The sequence below is a fragment of the Pteropus alecto genome, unplaced genomic scaffold (genome assembly GCF_000325575.1).
Source record: "Pteropus alecto unplaced genomic scaffold, ASM32557v1 scaffold1432, whole genome shotgun sequence".
NCBI lineage: Eukaryota > Metazoa > Chordata > Mammalia > Chiroptera > Pteropodidae > Pteropus > Pteropus alecto.
The window spans coordinates 191,894-203,922 of record NW_006432008.1 but is presented as its reverse complement, the minus strand read 5'-3'; the positions used below and the strand labels follow the sequence as shown (position 1 = coordinate 203,922).

Here is a 12,029-nt window from a genome sequence, read left to right as displayed (position 1 = left end):
AAAGGTGCATTTAGTAATTGAATTGGTACTTAGAACGACTGCCGTTTGGAGGATTTCCATGTTTGAAACTGCTTTTTTATGAGGCTACCAATAGTGTTTTCTCACATCAATCGGGGTTGGATATTTTTCTGGCCTGAAGCAGACTCCAAAATAAAACCTTAAAGAAGAGCATTCTCAACAGTTCTATCATTTTCAAAAAGTCATTTGAAAAACAATCTATCAGCAGTGAGAGAAGTAACTGGAATTTTACTTTTCCAGGTATGTCAAGTGCAATTGAAAATGTTTTTATAATCATTGAACTTTTGGAATTTATAACAGGTATTTGGGGAAATGGATTCATCGTACTTGTAATCTGTGCTGACTGGGTCAAAACCAAGAAAATCTCCCTGTTAGATTTCATCTTCACAATCTTGGCCATCTCCAGGATTGGCATGATATGCATGCTTTTTGAAGATAGCCTTAAAACAGTGTACTACTCAGGAATATTTGAAAATCACCTAATGATGATAGTAGTCAGTGATTTCTTCTGGGATCTGAACAACGACATCAGTACCTGGTGTGCCACCTCCCTCGGTGTCTTCTATTTCCTCAAACTGTCCAATTTTTCCCACCCCTTCTTTCTCTGGCTGAAGTGGAGACGAGATAGAGTTGTCATCACCATTCTGTTGGGTTTCTTTCTCTCTTTGTTTGTTGGTCTTCTGAACATAAAATTTGATGCTTTTAAGGTCAGCGAATATTTAAAAACAGAAAGAAACTGGACTCGGAAAGAATATATGCGTAAAACCCAGTACTTTAACAATAAAATTCTCTTGAGCCTGGGATCTCTCATTCCCATGGTTGTGTCGCTAATCTCTTTTTTCCTGTTAATCCTTTCCTTATGGAGACATATCCGGCAGATGATGCATTACGCCAAAGGATCTGGAGACTTTAACACAGAGGTTTATGTGAGAGCCAGAAATACTATGATTTCTTTCATCATTCTCTTGGTTGTGCACTATTTTTTCACTATCCTGTTACTTTGGTCCTACTCCACAATAGAAAACTCACTAAGTATGATTATCTGTGAGACTGTAGTATTGCTGTATCCTTCAATTCACCCTATCCATATGATCCTGGGGAACAGAAAACTGAGACGGACTGCTGTGAATTTGCTAAGGCAAATGAGTCCTGCATCAAGGGAACGTGATTCTTCACAGCACGCAGGAACTGAGAACTATTGACATTTTGTGGGAAAACGACTCATTGACGGTCCCCTTGGTTCTACTGCTGCTTTCATTTTGTGTCCTATAGAATTTTTTATGCTTAAAAAATATTTTTAAAATTTTAATTATATTTATTGGGGTGATATTGGTTAATAACTTTATGTAAGTTTCAAGTGTAGAACTTTATAATACAACATCTGTATATTCCGTTGTGTGCTCACTAGCCAAAGTCTAGTCTCCTTCCGTCACCATATATTTGACCCCCTTTACCCTCCCCCTCCTCCTTCCCCTCTGATAACCACCATTCTGTTTTCTGTATTGATGAGTCTGTTAAAATCTCTGTAGACTAGGTACTGAGGTAAGAGAAAAACACACCTGGATTCCATGAAATATCTTAGGTAATTTAACACAGTTATTTAATTTAATCCTCACATAGGCTGTACAAAATATTTATAATGGCTACCCTTTTCTAGGATGAAAATCCTGATGCTCATCATATTTAGTGACTTCACAGTAAGATGTAAGTGTTAAGATTCAAACTCAAATCTTCTGACTAAAAAATAAAAAAGAGTGGGTAAAAAAGAATTAATTAAACCTCTCTTATTGGCTCTTGATTTTATTATTTAATAACAACACCTAAATTAGTTGATTTAGTCTGGTATGCCACTTTATGAGGCTTTACTAATGAAGGATTTGGTTTTAATTAAGAAAGAAAAATATATTGCAAAAAAAAGGTTAATTTTAAATAAATTTATTTAATCAGTGGGAGGCTTTTTATTAAAAATTTCAAGAACTTTAAAGAAGTATATGATTTCTAAATGTAGCAAAAACAAGAAAGATATGTTTTCTTGACCTTTTCATTTAAGAACGACAACGAAATTTCTGAAAGTGAAATGGGGGAATTGGTTCCATGAGTAAATCACATTAATTTACTCTGGAATGAAATCAATTATTATAAAAGTAAAAATTATTAGACAAAATATATGTAAAAGAAACAATATCAGGGCTTCGCAGTGGAAGGCCTCCTCATTTTTATGGCAGTTAGTGAATCAATACTGGGGATTTAAGGAATGGATTTATTGGACTTGTAAACTGCACTGACTGTGTCAAGAATAAGGAGTTTTCTGTAATTGGCTTGATTCTCATTGGCTTAGCTCCTTCAAGACTTTTTCTGATATGATAATAATTACAGATAGATTTATAAAGATATTCTCTCCAGATATATATTTATCTGGAAGTCTAATTGAATATATTAGTTATTTATGGGTGATTATCAATCAATCAAGTATCTGGTTTGTCACCAGCCTCAGCATCTTTTTATTTCCTAAAGTTACAAATTTTTCCCACCACATTTTTCTCTGATCGAAGGGTAGAATCAACAGGGCTGTTCCTTTTCTGATGGAATTCTTGCTCATTTCATGGTTGCTTGCTTTCCTACAAAGTATAGAGATTATTAATGATCATAGAATGAGTAATAGAAACACAACGTGGATGCTCAACATACATAAAAATAAATTCTTTGCTCAATCTGGGAGTCATTTTCCTCTGTGCACTATCCCTGATTACATGCTTCTTGTTAATCATTTCCCTTTGGAGACACAGCAGGCATTGCAATTGAATGTCACAGGTTTCAGAGACTCCAACACAGAAGCACATGTGAAAGCAATGAAAGTTTTGATATCTTTTATCATCCTCTTTGTCTTGCATTTTATAGGCATTGCCATAGAATTATTGTGTTTTACTGTGTCAGAAAACAAATTGCTGTTTATTTTTAGTATGATAATCACATTCCTCTACCCGTGGGGTCATCCGTGTGGTTATCTTAATTCTAGGAAACAGCAAGCTAAAGCAAGCCTCTTTGAAGGTAGTACAGCATTTAAAGTGCTGGACAAAAGAAGAACCTCTCAGGACTGCATAGACAGGCATGGGGAGACATGAATGCTCTATGAGAATAAACTAGTGAGAAAAAGCCTGAAGATATTTCCTTTACACAACATTTTTGCATTGGTTTTAACTATGTTATTGAATAACACTAAAATCTTCCATAATTATTTTGATGACACCTCAGGAAATATCACCCTTTAACGAGATTTTAATCCCACATGCAAATTTAGTGGCTCAGTTTCCCTACCCTGCAACTTCTTCTTATACACCTCCCAGGAAAAAACAACTCAGAGACTATATACTGTAAAGATAATGATGGTGGGAGTAAGCGTCTAAAACCAGACTTTTCATTGTGCTTTACCTGACTTCCCTGAAGCATTGGCACCCTTTCACCAAGAAGATCCAAAGAAAGTTACGATCTATCTTGACATTTAGAACATGGAAGTTGGAGACAGAGACAGAGGTGCTTCTTTTGAGTTTGCAATCTTAATTCTTTAAAAGATTATGTTTATTTTCAGTTTAAATCTTAAAGTCTTTTTTTTTTTTCTTTTTTTTTACTGGTTTGATGTTGTAGCAGTAGTCATAGTAGCAGGTGTAGCTCTGTGAAAAATAGCTCAGGAAGCAGACTGCATATGGGAATGAGGACATCAGAGCACTGATAAAATGAGTTTTTATATTCTTCAAATCCACTGATTTGAAATGAAGCAAAATCATGAACCAATTAGGGTTAAGTAAAGATTCTGCTAGAAGTACAGATTCGAAGGACTTAACATGGTTACTGAGTTATGCCAAGGACACAAACTGACCCAGGATAGAATCAGTATGAAGTATAAAGTATTCTACTCTAGGGTTTCTTACACACATATATATTCCTACATACACACACTTGCACTCACAGACATGTTTCAAATCCTGATTTTTTTAAGTGTATATTTATATCCAACCCAAGATGTGAAGTGAGTGACTTATTTTGGCAACTTGATGCCTGGAAGATTTCTAAATATAAAAGCTCAATTCATTCAATAAATATATTTTGAACACTGACTCTGCTTGAGGATATTGTACTAAACAAGAGCCCAGTATAAAGAATAAGATATTCTAATAGAAAAACAAATAAATAACAAACATTAATTTAATTATATTTATGCTTTTGAGAGAAAAAAGCTAAAGGATGCTAAGCAAGTAACCTGACTTGGTCCTGGGAATAGAGACGTCACTGAGGTTGAGATAGTTTAATTTGAGATCTGAAAATTACATAACAATATGATGGGCAGAGCAGGAGAGATTTGGGGTAGGGAAGCAGCTTTTGAATAGGTCTTCAGGCAAGAAGGAATATAGAGCATTCCAGGAAATGAAAAGTCTAGTATGACTACTATATAGAGAATGCAGCATTTTTAATTAAGTTAAGGGAAATTCCAATAAAGGAAAATTTTATAAATTCCTTCCAGAACTTATAAATTGCCCTGTAGAAATATTAAACTAATATTTCAGTAGTTGAAAAAACAGCCATCTTATTTCAATCTTGAAACCAAGGTTATGTTTAATGTCATTACTTTGATCACAAAAACATCTTTTTAATTTTCATATATTTGATTATTAGTGACATTAAGAATTTTTATAGAATTATTAACAAATGACATAAATTTTAACATATAAATTATTAACAAATGGCATATAAATTTTGGAAATTATTAATTTTTTTACCTCTTATTTTTTCATGCCTATGGTTTTTCTTACTAATTTTGTAACACTTTATATATTAACATTATACCACATATGTATTATAAGCTTTTTATTAATTTGCTGTTTTGTAAATAACTTAGCTTGTGGTGTTTGGTGAAATAAATTGATAATTTATGTGAACTCAAATCTATATGTTTCCCTTTGTGGTTTCTCCTACTGCTATTTTTGCAAGTTTTGGTTTAGTTGTATTGTTACATGTTCCTTTTTCTGATAAAACAATACAGTTTTATTGCACCTAAAATAAAAAACACAGAAAGGTCTGAAGAAGTTAAGATTATGCATATTTGTAATACTCAACTAACTACTGTTAAGATGTTCCCACATTGATTTTAAGATAAATTTTAGATAGATATAGATACATAGATAGGTTGATAAGATTATAGATGATTTTTATTTTCTTCATTTAGTTTTCAGTTAATTTCTAGATTACAATTTATGCAATAATTAAGAAATCAGGGAAATATAATTAAACAAAAGACAAGATGCATAAATAAAATCTGGTTAACTTTCCTTGAGAAAAGAGCTAAAGAGTATTCCTCAGCATTTTTATGAACTATATAATTACTAACTCTGATGTCTACTAATCTAATATCTAACATCTGATTATTTAGTTTATCATTTGTGCTGACTCTGGATTACAACTGCTGGTCATCATATTTATTTATATTCTCTTTTGAACTCAGTTTCATTAGAACTTTATCTGTGGAAGTTCTTTGAGGTCAAGTTTATAGTGTGCTTTACTAAAAAGAATTTAACTTTGCTTGTGAGGCTGACAGAGGACCCCATCAGTCTTGGACCTCTTTAAATTAAATTTTCAGTTTGTAATTTTACCCACAAAAGTAGTAAAGGCTACACAGGTAGTACAAATTCTGGTCCCAAATATACACATGTGCAAGGATATAATTAGATATTCTCAGAACAACAAATCTTCACTTTCTCCCTTCAATTCAGTGTCATGGTTGAGAGATAAGTACCCTTAATTTTAACTTGATGGACATATATTATTTTCTCATTGCCCTTTAAAGAATTGCCTTTCAGAGGTCCTGGTTTATTGACAGTATTTATCTTATTTCCAGTCTTGGAGAGTCTTGAGCTAGATACCTTATCATACAAGCATATGGTCCTTTAAAACATAAGCTCTAGTTTAAAAGAGATTGGAAATGCCCCACAGGTTCTATTTTCAGCACTTTTTCTCTCTCAAAATTTGTGCTTTCCCACAATTTTGGCATCTGACAGCTGGACCATGCACTTAAAATAATTCTAAAGACTTATTGTTCCATATTTTTATGTATTTTGAGCTGGAGGTATTTTTCCAGACATCTGGTTTGTATATTCTCAAAAGCAAGAGTTGATTGTTCTTTTTCCAGCCTCTTTTCAATCTGTTTTTGGTATAGGATATTTAGTATAGTATAAACACCTATATATTTTCTGCCTAAATATTGATTTAGTTACCTTCCACAGTGTTGACACATAGCTCTTAAATTGTCATTCAGTTCCAAGAATTTCAAAATATCCTTTGTAATTTTCTTCTAATTGAGGAGTTATTAAACAGAGTAATTTTCTAGTTATATGACATATGTAATGGTTATTTTTGTGTTGAAATTTCATTTTACTGAAGTTAGATTAGACAACATATTTAGCCTAGGATAAGATTTATTTGGCATAATATATGATCTCATCTTGTGAATGGCCCATGTTTTCTTGAAAGGAATTTAATGAGGCTAAAGATGAATTTATACATATTAAATAAACCATGTTAATGATATTACATGTCTCTACCCATGTTTCTAATATGACAACTTGAAGCAGATAATTAATAAATAGACATTCATAATTATTTGTCTCTGTGTAATTTTTTCATTTATAGCTGCATTTAACTTGAAGCAATATTGATAAGTTTATGTGATTTAGTGGTCATTACTTTTATTGCTATTATTTTCTGTACTGATACTAAAAACCCTCTGTTGCTCACTCAGGTTTTGCTTTAATTTTATTTTGTCCATGTTAAAAATCACTAATTTTGTTACTTTGCTTCATACTTGATTATTATGTGTTTTCCATCTGTGTATTTCAACATTTCTATATTTTTCTTTTATTGTATCCTGTAGAAAACAAATCTCTGGTTTTTGTTATTTTATTTAATTTTTGAATCTCAAAATTATGATCACTGAGTAAACTTTTTTATACTATTGTAATTGCAGTTATATCAATTTTCTATTTTCTCATGTCTTTATTTTTTATGCTTTCTTCAAGTTTTTTCTCCTTTCCTATCTTCTATGGATATCAAATATATATATTTTAATCTACCTGGATTCCTTTGAAATTTTATGTATTTTTATTTTGTCCATTTAAACACATTATTCTGAGGAAATCATAGCTTTCACCAGACTGTCAAAGATTCCACTGTACAAAAAATTTTAAGACCTCAAGTTCAAACAAAAAGGGAAAACAAACTGTTAGAAAAATGGATGAGAATATAAGGTGTTTGCTGATGATTTACTAGAAAGTCAAAGAGTATTTAAAATGAGTTATTTGAAAATAAGACCATTAGGGCAGCATTCTGTTCTTGATTTATAAACGTGGAGAGTAAAGTCACTTGCCTGACTCAACCAGCAATAATTAGTAGCCCAATGAAAGAGAAAATGTCAATAAAAGACGGAAGATTTTTACCAACACACAACACACAAATATTGTTGGTAAACAATATTTCAACAAGAAAAATAAAATGAATTTGAAGAAAGATCTCAGTAGGTAGGTTTGTTTGATCACTACTGATAACAAGAGATATGAGAAATGACTACTTACTTCCTAACATTTTATGTGTTCTAGTAGAAACAAAAATAATCAATGAACTGCACATTTCTAAAATAAATTGTTTCTACAATGAAAAGAAATCTAAACTTTGTCAACTAAGATTTTTCTTTAACCTCTCAGTGCTAAGATGAAATCTAAAGGACAACTAACCTAAAGAAATTATTCGATGGGGGCAAATGATATGAGATCATTTGCGTTTCATTTCTAGCAAGGAAAGATAGACAAGGCTGGCATTCCAGTAGGCATAGGTAACTCTGCTCATATGCTGTAGTGTATTTACATTCCCATTTGAATATAGGCATAATACCTTCCCCAAAGTAATCCATATTCCTAAAGTAAGGAAATAGAGATATATGGAAAAAGACCAGGACTCAGAAGGCAAAGTAAGATTCCATATCTGAGTTTATCAAGAAATTCACTAATGTCAGTTATTAATCATCTGCATACATGATTTCTTTTTGTCTTCATCTTTTCTGATTTTACAAATTGACCCCAGAGCATTTCTGTTTCCCAATGATAACCTTCGACCTGCTTCATCCAATTCCTCAAAGTTTACCATTAAAATGTTAATTAAAATAATCCAATTCTACATATCTTGATATTTAAGTATGGTCTGATCCTGTCTGTCAGTTAAGATGCAAATCAATTTCTTTACTCTAGTGAAGATCTCAGAGTACTGCTTTTTTAATGACTTTGTCATGACAAGCACTATGTATGCTTTTGGGGCTGTATAACCCGATGTTTCTTCAGAAAAAAAGCACAGAGAATCATTAAATGAAGCCCAAATCTCACTTAATAGAATGACACCATCCATTTGCCTTCTTTTAAAAACCTGCAAGTTTAATTTTTATCTCTTTATTATGTCCAGAAGTATTTTATCACATGAACAAAAACAGCTGAAGCATTATCTCATTCAATATTTTGTGATATTATTGTTAGTTTGTTTAATAAATAATTTTTAACATCAGTTTAAAAATAAAATTTTTAGAGATGTGTTGGTATGTGTTTGTTTCTATGCATATATGTCTTATTACTTATAACTAGTTAATATTTGTAATTTAATAATATACCTGGTGCAAAATTTATAACTAAGAAAATTCAGAGTATGTACGAGTAATGAATTAGTACAGATGGCACAGTCTCACATATCTATTAGGATTTCTAGCTTTCTAGATCCTTCTGTGTCCTCTCCACAGCTCAGACTGATTTCTTCTTCCTTTCTTTCTAACAAAAAGAGACTGGGCTTTGACGGAATTTTCTGTGTCCTGAGGCTATCCTCAGGTACAAAGCAAAAACATTCCAAGAATGTTTAACCAGAGTTCTCTGGGTCTCCTTTACTGACATTATTACAATTTAGAGTCTATTTTTCCTTATTTTCTTGTAAAGTTACCTCCTTTTTTTTCTTTTTATAGACACTCATTAAAGAATATTTCTCACAGCTATCTAAATGTTAAATAAAACTGCATTTACTTGTGCTTTCTATAGCGTATTTTGAATCGCTCTTTCCAGATACTAGCATATCATATAGCCTATGCCAATATATACTATTAAAATAATTTTTTGGTAAGCCAGATTAAAAGGTCAAGTCATCTATAAGGGGTTCAAAAATATGATTAATCTCAGATTAACCAATTGGAATAAAAAAATTTCAAAAGTTAAATATTAAAATACTTTTTGAAACTGAGTGATGTTACATGGAGATTTATTGTATTTCCTGTTTTCTTTCTATATGTTTGAATTTTCCATAATGAATGTTAAAAAAATATTTAAATATGACCACCACTGTTCCTTTTTAAAAATTTGTGTAGTTTTTTTGGTGGTTTTATTTTTTAATTTTGCATCATACTATTATTATTATTTGTTAAATATTTAATACTCTCTTCACCAATTTATTCTCTGTATCTATGAGCTTGTTTTGTTGTTGTTGTTGTAGTATTTGTTGTTTTTTCTATTTCACATGTAAGAGAGATCAAATGGTATTTGTCTTCCTCTGACTGATTTCATTTAGCATAACGCCCTCGAGTTTTATCCATATTGTCACAAATGGCAAGATTTCATTTTTTGTAACCGAATAATATTCTGGGGTGTGTGTGTGTGTGTGTGTGTGTGTGTGTGTGTGTGTACACATCCCACATTTTCTTTATCCATTCATCTGTTCATGGACAGACTTTGTAATTGCCTTCCTTCCTCTCCTCCACCAGCCATTGCCTGGAGCATGCTGACCTGTGACTTTGGTTATGGGTTTAGAGCCAATAAATGGTTATTGAAGTAGATTTTGAGGAAAATAAGCATCCCTTTGCATGGAAACTTTTCCAGGTGAGGTTACTACAGGGTCTTCAAATAAAGCAAGGCTAATGCCCTGTGACATGGGAAGATTGACTGCTTGCATGAGAAAATGAGTTCAAGAATCTCACCTTTATTTATCCAAGTTCACACAGATGTCATCATTCCCAGTGTGAAGTTCCTACTGTTTTCCTATCATTGCTCTAAATTTCATTTGGTGAGAATTGATGAGTCTGTGAATACATCTTATATAGTAATTCTCTTATATAAACAATTAACTTTTACGTCTGGCTTACAGCTATAAAAAAATAAGATAATCTTTCAGGACCACTATATAAGATCATTGATTGTCTGACTGTCACCAGTTGAATATTTAAAATCTTAAATTGTCATAAGTTATTCTATGCAGTTAGAAGTAGCCATACCACTCACAGTCCTTTTAGTCATTCTTAGCACAATAAGAGTCAAGAGCAGTAGCCACTCGACTGGTAAATATATAAGAGAAATTATCATTTAAATAAAGGTAGCATCTCGAAGCAGAAGGCTAGCCAACCATAGTAAAATAAAGTTGTATCCATACTTGACTATATATGTGTGTGTATATACAAAATTAATTAAAAAAAATTTTCAATTGGAAAAAAAAGCAAACCATGAGAGCAATAGAGAAAAATATAGGAAAATTTAATGGAAAATACTTTTCTAACTATAACTCAAAATCCAGAAGTCATAAGAGAAAAGATTGATAAGTATAACTATATAAAATCTGAAAACTTCTGTTTGCATTTTTAAAAATATAAAAAAAGGCTAAAGACACAAAACAAACTGGAGAAATATTATCAATTCACAACATAGAAATGCTAATCTTTCTAATATATAAAGACCTAGAAATTGATCAAAAGGTAGAAAAATTAGCAAACCCTATAGAGTTCAAAAAAATAAATTCAAAAGGCTCTTAAATATATGAGGAGATACTTGACTCCTAACGCCACCTAATGCCACCTAATGGGTGGGGTTCTTTGTCTCCAGTTCTTATACTCAATGTCTGTTACTACCAGTATTCTTAAAATACACGTGCAAATAACGTTGGGGCTTTTGTTTGAGGTCATCACCTCAAGTCCTTTGCCCCTGACAAGGCAACTCCTCCAGTTAAAGCAAAACCTGAACTCCTCCAGCTGACATATTAAATTGGTAAAATATTAAAGTCAATGCAAAAGAATGCCAGTATAGTTTGGTTTATTGTTTTATGAATTTAGATGCTATATGCTTTAAGTCATAAAACAAGGGGGGGAAAGTATACAAATAATAAAAATTTGATCAAATATGTTTTGTCTTTGAAATGGGTATCCATTATTATAAAAGCTTATTAAGAAGATGGCACCAGATTTTAACCATAATAGGTTACATACAAATACAAATTCTGAGGTGAAGCTGAGTAACAACGGGTACAACTCTGGCATCCCCAGCCCTCAGGCCTTCACATTACAGGGCAAAAGAGCTGAAAGTCAAAAGAGATGTCTTTTCTAAGAAATTGAAAAGTACTACTATTCTACATGAGTGATCCTAATTAACAAAGTTAATGTGACTTTGAGACTGAAATTATTAACTGTCTACACTTTAAATTCACAGTTGTCTGTAAGCTTCAAAACGTGCATTTGCACAAAATGAGTCACGATTTTGGGGCTTTGCCAATCATTAGAAATGGTAATAATGCCACATTTCCAAATTAAATTTTAGTTTTATTTTCCAAGTAATTGATTCCTTCATGAAGTTTCTGGTCAGTGACTCACATGAATCCAAAACATGCCAAGTTTAAAATGAGAAAGGTTGTGCAAATCCAAGAAATCAGATCCATTTCTATTTGCATCTTAGAGCCTTTCCATCATCACTCCACATAAAGAAATTACTGGCCTGAATCAGTGAAGTCTTTAGGCAGTTCCAGCCCAAAGCAAAACTGTCTCTCTTCTTGACCTGGATCACAGTAGGAAAAGAAGACAAAGACAGTTGTTGCATGACCTATGTGGCAGACATATATATTATTCTTCACTGGTCAACTGAAGGTCAATTCATCATTAGTGATATCCAAAATCAGAACTCTCTGCTGAC

General features: G+C 32.2%; 1 pseudogene; it reads left to right on the top strand.

The window, feature by feature from the left end:
- The first annotated feature begins 260 nt into the window (after positions 1-260).
- On the top strand, positions 261-3,120 carry LOC102882616 (annotated as a pseudogene).
- Positions 3,121-12,029: the final 8,909 nt, after the last annotated feature.